This window comes from Aethalodelphis obliquidens, unplaced genomic scaffold (genome assembly GCF_003676395.1).
Source record: "Aethalodelphis obliquidens isolate GAN/ISIS:26980383/991018 unplaced genomic scaffold, ASM367639v1 scaffold20, whole genome shotgun sequence".
NCBI classification, from domain to species: Eukaryota; Metazoa; Chordata; class Mammalia; order Artiodactyla; family Delphinidae; genus Aethalodelphis; species Aethalodelphis obliquidens.
In genome coordinates, this window is record NW_020837964.1 from 589,531 (window position 1) to 597,435 (window position 7,905).

The window sequence follows — 7,905 nt, forward strand, 5'->3', positions numbered from 1 at the left end:
GTTAATTAATGATGAAATCAAAGAGGAAATTTAAAAATACCTTGAAAAAATGAAAATACAACCATACAAAAATAAAAAAAAAAAAGGAAAAGAAAACAGAACCGTCCAAAGCTATGGGATGCAGCAAAAGCAGCTGTTACAGGGAAGTTCATAACAGTACAGGCCTTCCTCTAACAACAAGAAAAACCTCAAACAACCTAACCTACCACTTAAAAGAATTAGGAAAAGAAGAACGAGCAAAATTCAGCAGAAGGAAGGAAACAGTAAAGATCAGAGAAGAAAGAAATAAAACAGATTAAAAAAATAGAAATAAATCAATAAAACTAAGAGTTGGTTCTTTGGAAGGATAAACACGATGGACAAACCTCTGGCCAGGCTCACCAAAAAGAAAAGAGAGAGAACCCAAATAAAATAAGAAATGAAAAAGGAAACATAACAACTGATGCCACAGAAAGATAAAAAACCGTAAGGGAAACTACTATGAACAAGGGTATGCCAACAAATTCAACAACCTAGAAGAAACTGACAAGTTCCTAGAAACATACAGCCCACCAAAACTGTAGCAGGAAGAAATAGATAATTTGAACAGACTGATCACTAGAAGTGAAATAGAATCTGTAATTTAAAAAAACTCCCTACAAACACGAGTCCAGGACCAGATGGCCTCACAGGTGAATTCTACCAAACATACAGAAAAGAACTTATACTGATCCTTCCAAAACTCTTGCCAAAAAAATGGAAGAGGAGGGAACACTCCCAAAGACATGCTATGAAGCCACCATCACCCTGATAACAAAACCAGACAAAGACACCACCAAAAAGGAAAGTTACAGGCCAGTATCTCTGAAGAATATAGATGCAAAAATTCTCAAAATATTAGCAAACCGAATCCAACAACACATAAAAAAGATCACACACCACGACCAAGTGGGATTCATTGCAAGTTCACAAGGATGGTTCAACGCATGGAAATCACTGCAATACACCACATAAGCAAAAACCACATGATCATCTCGACAGATTCAGAAAAAAGCATTTAACAAGATTCAGGGAAGGAGGGGAAGATGGCGGGAGAGTAAGACGCGGAGATCACCTTCCTCCTCACAGATACACCAGAAATACATCTACACGTGGAACAACTCCTACAGAACACCTACTGAACGCTGGCAGAAGACCTCAGACCTCCCAAAAGGCAAGAAACTCCCCACGTACCTGGGTAGGGCAAAAGAAAAAGAATAGGGATGGGACCTGCACCAGTGGGAGGGAGCTGTGAAGGAGGAAAGCTTTCCACACACTAGGAAGCCCCTTCGCGGGCGGAGTCTGCGGGTGGCAGAGGAGGGAAGCTTCGGAGCCGCGGAGGAGAGCGCAGCCACAGGGGTGCGGAGGGCAAACCGGGGAGATTCCCGCACAGAGGATCAGGGCCGACCAGCACTCACCAGCCCGAGAGGCTTGTCTGCTCACCCGCCGGGGCGGGCGGGGCTGGGAGCTGAGGCTCGGGCTTCGGTCGGAGCGCAGGGAGAGGACTGGGGTTGGCGGCGTGAACACAGCCTGCAGGGGGCTAGTGCACCACGGCTGGCCGGGAGGGAGTCCGGGGAAAAGTCTGGACCTGCCTAGGAGGCAAGAGACTTTTTCTTCCCTCTTTTATTTCCTGGTGCGCGAGGAGAGGGGATTCAGAGCGCTGCTTAAAGGAGCTCCAGAGACGGGCGTGAGCCGCGGCTAACAGCGCGGACCCCAGAGGCGGGCATGAGACGCTAAGGCTGCTGCTGCCGCCACCAAGAAGCCTGTGTGCGAGCACAGGTCACTCTCCACACACCCCTTCCGGGGAGCCTGTGCAGCCCGCCACCGCCAGGGTCCCGGGATCCAGGGACAACTCCCCCGGGAGAACGCACGGCGCGCCTCAGGCTGCAACGTCACGCCGGCCTCCGCTGCCGCAGGCCCGCCCTCCACTCCGTGCCCCTCCCTCCCCCAGGCCTGAGTGAGCCAGAGCCCCCGAATCAGCAGCTCCTTTAACCCCGTCCTGTGTGAGCAAAAAACAGATGCCCTCCGGCGACCTACACGCAGAGGCGGGGCCACATCCAAAGCTGAGCCCCTGGGAGCTGTGAGAACAAAGAAGAGAACGGGAAATCTCCCAGCAGCCTCAGGAGCAGCGGATTAAAGCTCCACAATCAACTTCATGTACCTGCATCTGTGGAATACATGAATGGACAGCAAGTCATCCCAAATCGAGGAGGTGGACTTCGAGAGCAAGATTTATGATTTTTTCCCCTTTTCCTCTTTTTGTGAGTGTGTATGTGTATGCTTCTGTGTGAGATCTTATCTGTATAGCTTTGCTTCCACCATTTGTCCTAGGGTTCTATCCGTCTGTTTTTTTAAAAAATTTTTTTCTTAATAATTATTTTTTAATTTAATAACTTTATTATATTTTACTTTATTTTATTGTACTCTATCTTCTTTCTTTCTTTCTTTTTTCCTTCCTTCCCTCCTTCTTTCCTTCCTCCCACCGTCCGTCCCTCCCTCCTTTCTTTCTTTCCTTCTTTTCTTTCCTTCCTTCCTTCCTTTCTACTTCTACTAATTCTTTCTCTCTACTTTATCTCCCTTTTATTCTGAGCCGTGTGGATGAAAGGCTCTTGGTGCTGCACAGGAGTCAGTGCTGTGCCTCTGAGGTGGGAGAGCCAACTTCAGGACACTGGTCCACAAGAGACCTCCCAGCTCCACATAATATCAAACGGCGAAAATCTCCCAGAGATCTCCATCTCAACACCAGCACCCAGCTTCACTCAACGACCAGCAAGCTACAGTGCTGGACATCCTATGCCAAACAACTAGCAAGACAGGAACACAACCCCACCCATTAGCAGAGAGGCTGCCTAAAATCATAGTAAGTCCACAGACACCCCAAAACACACCACCAGACGTGGACCTCCCACCAGAAAGACAAGATCCAGCCTCATCCACCAGAACACAGGCACTAGTCCCCTCCACCAGGAAGCCTACACAACCCACTGAACCAACCTTAGCCACTGGGGACAGACACCAAAAACAACGGGAACTACGAACCTGCAGCCTGCAAAAAGGAGACCCCAAACACAGTAAGATAAGCAAAATGAGAAGACAGAAAAACATACAGCAGATGAAGGAGCAAGATAAAACCCACCAGACCTAACAAATGAAGAGGAAATAGGCAGTCTACCTGAAAAAGAATTCAGAATAATGATAGTGAGGATGATCCAAAATCTTGGAAATAGAACAGACAAAATGCAAGAAACATTTAACAAGGAACTAGAAGAACAAAAGATGAAACAAACAACGATGAACAACACAATAAATGAAATGAAAAATACTCTAGATGGGATCAATAGCAGAATAACTGAGGCAGAAGAACGGATAAGTGACCTGGAAGATAAAATAGTGGAAATAACTACTGCAGAGCAGAATAAAGAAAAAAGAATGAAAAGAACTGAGGACAGTCTCAGAGACCTCTGGGACAACATTAAACACACCAACATTCGAATTGTAGGGGTTCCAGAAGAAGAAGAGAAAAAGAAAGGGACTGAGAAAATATTTGAAGAGATTCTAGTTGAAAACTTCCCTAATATGGGAAAGGAAAGAGTTAATCAAGTCCAGGAAGCACAGAGAGTCCAATACAGGATAAATCCAAGGAGAAATACGCCAAGACACATATTAATCAAACTGTCAAAAATTAAATACAAAGAAAGCATATTAAAAGCAGCAAGAGAAAAACAACAAATAACACATAAGGGAATCCCCATAAGGTTAACAGCTGATTTCTCAGCAGAAACCCTACAAGCCAGAAGGGAGTGGCAAGACATACTGAAAGTGATGAAGGAGAAAAACCTGCAGCCAAGACTACTCTACCCAGCAAGGATCTCACTCAGATTTGATGGAGAAATTAAAACCTTTACAGACAAGCAAAAGCTGAGAGAGTTCAGCACCACCAAACCAGCTTTACAGCAAATGCTAAAGGAACTTCTCTAGGCAAGAAACACAAGAGAAGGAAAAGACCTACAATAACGAACCCAAAACAATTAAGAAAATGGGAATAGGAACATACATATCGATAATTCCCTTAAATGTAAATGGACTAAATGCTCCAACCAAAAGACACAGATTGGCTGAATGGATACAAAAACAAGACCCATATATATGCTGTCTACAAGAGACCCACTTCAGAACTAGAGACACATACAGACTGAAAGTGAGGGGATGGAAAAAGATATTCCATGCAAATGGAAACCAAAAGAAAGCTGGAGTAGCAATTCTCATATCAGACAAAATAGACTTTAAAATAAGGACTATTAAAAGAGACAAAGAAGGACACTACATAATGATCAAGGGATCGATCCAAGAAGAGGATATAACAATTGTAAATATTTATGCACCCAACCTAGGAGCACCTCAATACATAAGGCAAATACTAACAGCCATAAAAGGGGAAATCGACAGTAACACATTCATAGTAGGGGACTTTAACACCCCACTTTCACCAATGGACAGATCATCCAAAATGAAAATAAATAAGGAAACAGAAGCTTTAAATGATACATTAAACAAGATGGACTTAATTGATATCTATAGGACACTCCATCCAAAAACAACAGAATACACATTTTTCTCAAGTGCTCATGGAACATTCTCCAGGATAGACCATATCTTGGGTCACAAATCAAGCCTTGGTAAATTTAAGAAAATTGAAATTGTATCAAGTATCTTTTCCGACCACAATGCTATGAGACTAGATATCAATTACAGGAAAAGATCTGTAAAAAATACAAACACATGGAGGCTAAACAATACACTACTTAATAACGAAGTGATCACTGAAGAAATCAAAGAGGAAATTAAAATATACCTAGAAACAAATGACAATGGAGACACGACAACCCAAAATCTATGGGATGCAGCAAAAGCAGTTCTAAGAGGGAAGTTTATAGCAATACAAGCCCACCTTAAGAAACAGGAAACATCTTGAATAAACAACCTAACCTTGCACCTAAAGCAACTAGAGAAAGAAGAACAAAAAACCCCCAAAGTTAGCAGAAGGAAAGAAATCATAAAGATCAGATCAGAAATAAATGAAAAAGAAATGAAGGAAACAATAGCAAAGATCAATAAAACTAAAAGCTGGTTCTTTGAGAAGATAAACAAAATTGATAAACCATTAGCCAGACTCATCAAGAAAAAAAGGGAGAAGACTCAAATCAATAGAATTAGAAATGAAAAAGGAGAAGTAACAACTGACACTGCAGAAATACAGAAGATCATGAGAGATTACTACAAGCAACTCTATGCCAACAAAATAGACAACCTGGAAGAAATGGACAAATTCTTAGAAATGCACAACCTGCCAAGACTGAATCAGGAAGAAATAGAAAATATGAACAGACCAATCACAAGCACTGAAATTGAAACTGTGATTAAAAATCTTCCAACAAACAAAAGCCCAAGACCAGATGCCTACACAGGCGAATTCTATCAAACATTTAGAGAAGAGCTAACACCTATCCTTCTCAAACTCTTTCAAAATATAGCAGAGGGAGGAACACTCCAAAATTCATTCTACGAGGCCACCATCACCTTGATACCAAAACCAGACAAGATGTCACAAAGAAAGAAAACTACAGGCCAATATCATTGATGAACATAGATGCAAAAATCCTCAACAAAATACTAGCAAACAGAATCCAACAGCACATTAAAAGGATCATACACCATGATCAAGTGGGGTTTATTCCAGGAATGCAAGGATTCTTCAATATATGCAAATCAATGTGATAAACCATATTAACAAACTGAAGGAGAAAAACCATACGATCATCTCAATAGATGCAGAGAGAGCTTTTGACAAAATTCAACACCCATTTACGATAAAAACCTTGCAGAAAGTCGGCATAGAGGGAACTTTCCTCAACATAATAAAGGCCATATATGACAAACCCACAGCCAACATCATCCTCAATGGTGAAAAACTGAAAGCATTTCCACTAAGATCAGGAGGAAGACAAGGTTGCCCACTCTCACCACTCTTATTCAACATAGTTTTGGAAGTTTTAGCCACAGCAATCAGAGAAGAAAAGGAAATAAAAGGAATCCAAATCGGAAAAGAAGAAGTAACGCTGTCACTGTTTGCAGATGACATGATACTATACATACAGAATCCTAAAGATGCTACCAGAAAACTACTAGAGCAGATCAATGAATTTGGTAAAGTTGCAGGATAAAAAATTAATGCACAGAAATCTCTGGCATTCCTATATACTAATGATGAAAAATCTGAAGGTGAAATCAAGAAAACACTCCCATTGGGCTTCCCTTGTGGCGCAGTGGTTGAGAGTCCACCTGCTAATGCAGGGGACACGGGTTCATGCCCCAGTCTGGGAAGATCCCACATGCCGCGGAGCGGCTGGGCCCGTGAGCCATGGCAGCTGAGCCTGCATGTCTGGAGCCTGTGCTCCACAACGGGAGAGGCCCCAGCAGTGAGGGGCCCGCGTACCGCAAAAAACAAAAACAAAAACTCCCATTTACCTTTGCAACAAAAAGAATAAAATATCTAGGAATAAACCCACCTAAGGAGACAAAAGACCTGTAGGCAGAAAATTATAAGACACTGATGAAAGAAATTAAAGATGATACAAATAGATGGAGAGATATACCATGTTCTTGGATTGGAAGAATCAACATTGTGAAAATGACTCTACTACCCAAAGCAATCTACAGATTCAATGCAACCCCTATCAAACTACCACTGGCATTTTTCACAGAACTAGAACAAAAAATTTCACAATTTGTATGGAAACACAAAAGACCCCGAATAGCCAAAGCAATCTTGAGAACGAAAAACGGAGCTGGAGGAATCAGGCTTCCTGACTTCAGACTATACTACAAAGCTACAGTAATCAAGACAGTATGGTACTGGCACAAAAACAAAAGATAGATCAGATAGATCTATCTTTAGATGGAACAGGATAGAAAGCCCAGAGATAAACCCATGCACATATGGTCACCTTATCTTTGATAAAGGAGGCAGGAATGTACAGTGGAGAAAGGACAGCCTCTTCAATAAGTGGTGCTGGGAAAACTGGACAGGTAAATGTAAAAGTATGAGATTAGATCACTCCCTAACACCATACAGAAAAATAAGCTCAAAATGGATTATAGACCTAAATGTAAGGCCAGAAACTATCAAACTCTTAGAGGAAAACAAAGGCAGAACACTCTATGACATAAATCACAGCAAGAGCCTTTTTGACCCATCTCCTAGAGAAATGGAAATAAAAACAAAAATAAACAAATGGGACCTAATGAAACTTCAAAGCTTTTGCACAGCAAAGGAAACCATAAACAAGACCAAAAGACAACCCTCAGAATGGGAGAAAATATTTGCAAATGAAGCAACTGACAAAGGATTAATTTCCAAAATTTACAAGCAGCTCATGCAGCTCAGTAACAGAAAAACAAACAACCCAATCCAAAAATGGGCAGAAGACCTAAATAGACATTTCTCCAAAGAAGATATACAGACTGCCAACAAACACATGAAAGAATGCTCAACATCATTAATCATTAGAGAAATGCAAATCAAAACTACAATGAGATATCATCTCACACCAGTCAGAATGGCCATCATCAAAAAATCTAGAAACAATAAATGCTGGAGAGGGTGTGGAGAAAAGGGAACCCTCTTGCACTGCTGGTGGGAATGTGAATTGGTACAGCCACTATGGAGAACAGTATGGAGGTTCCTTAAAAAACTACAAATAGAACTACCATATGACCCAGCAATCCCACTACTGGGCATATACCCTGAGAAAACCAAAATTCAAAAAGAGTCATGTACCAAAATGTTCATTGCAGCTCTATTTACAATAGCCAGGACATGGAAGCAAC

The 7,905-nt window shown here is 41.8% G+C and overlaps 1 long non-coding RNA gene across 1 annotated transcript in view; it reads right to left on the reverse strand.

Annotated features, from left to right (window-relative positions):
* LOC113626941 (uncharacterized) overlaps positions 1-7,905 on the reverse strand; it is a 48,722-nt gene that overhangs the window by 7,323 nt on the left and 33,494 nt on the right. The gene's annotated exons all lie outside the window — the stretch shown is intronic.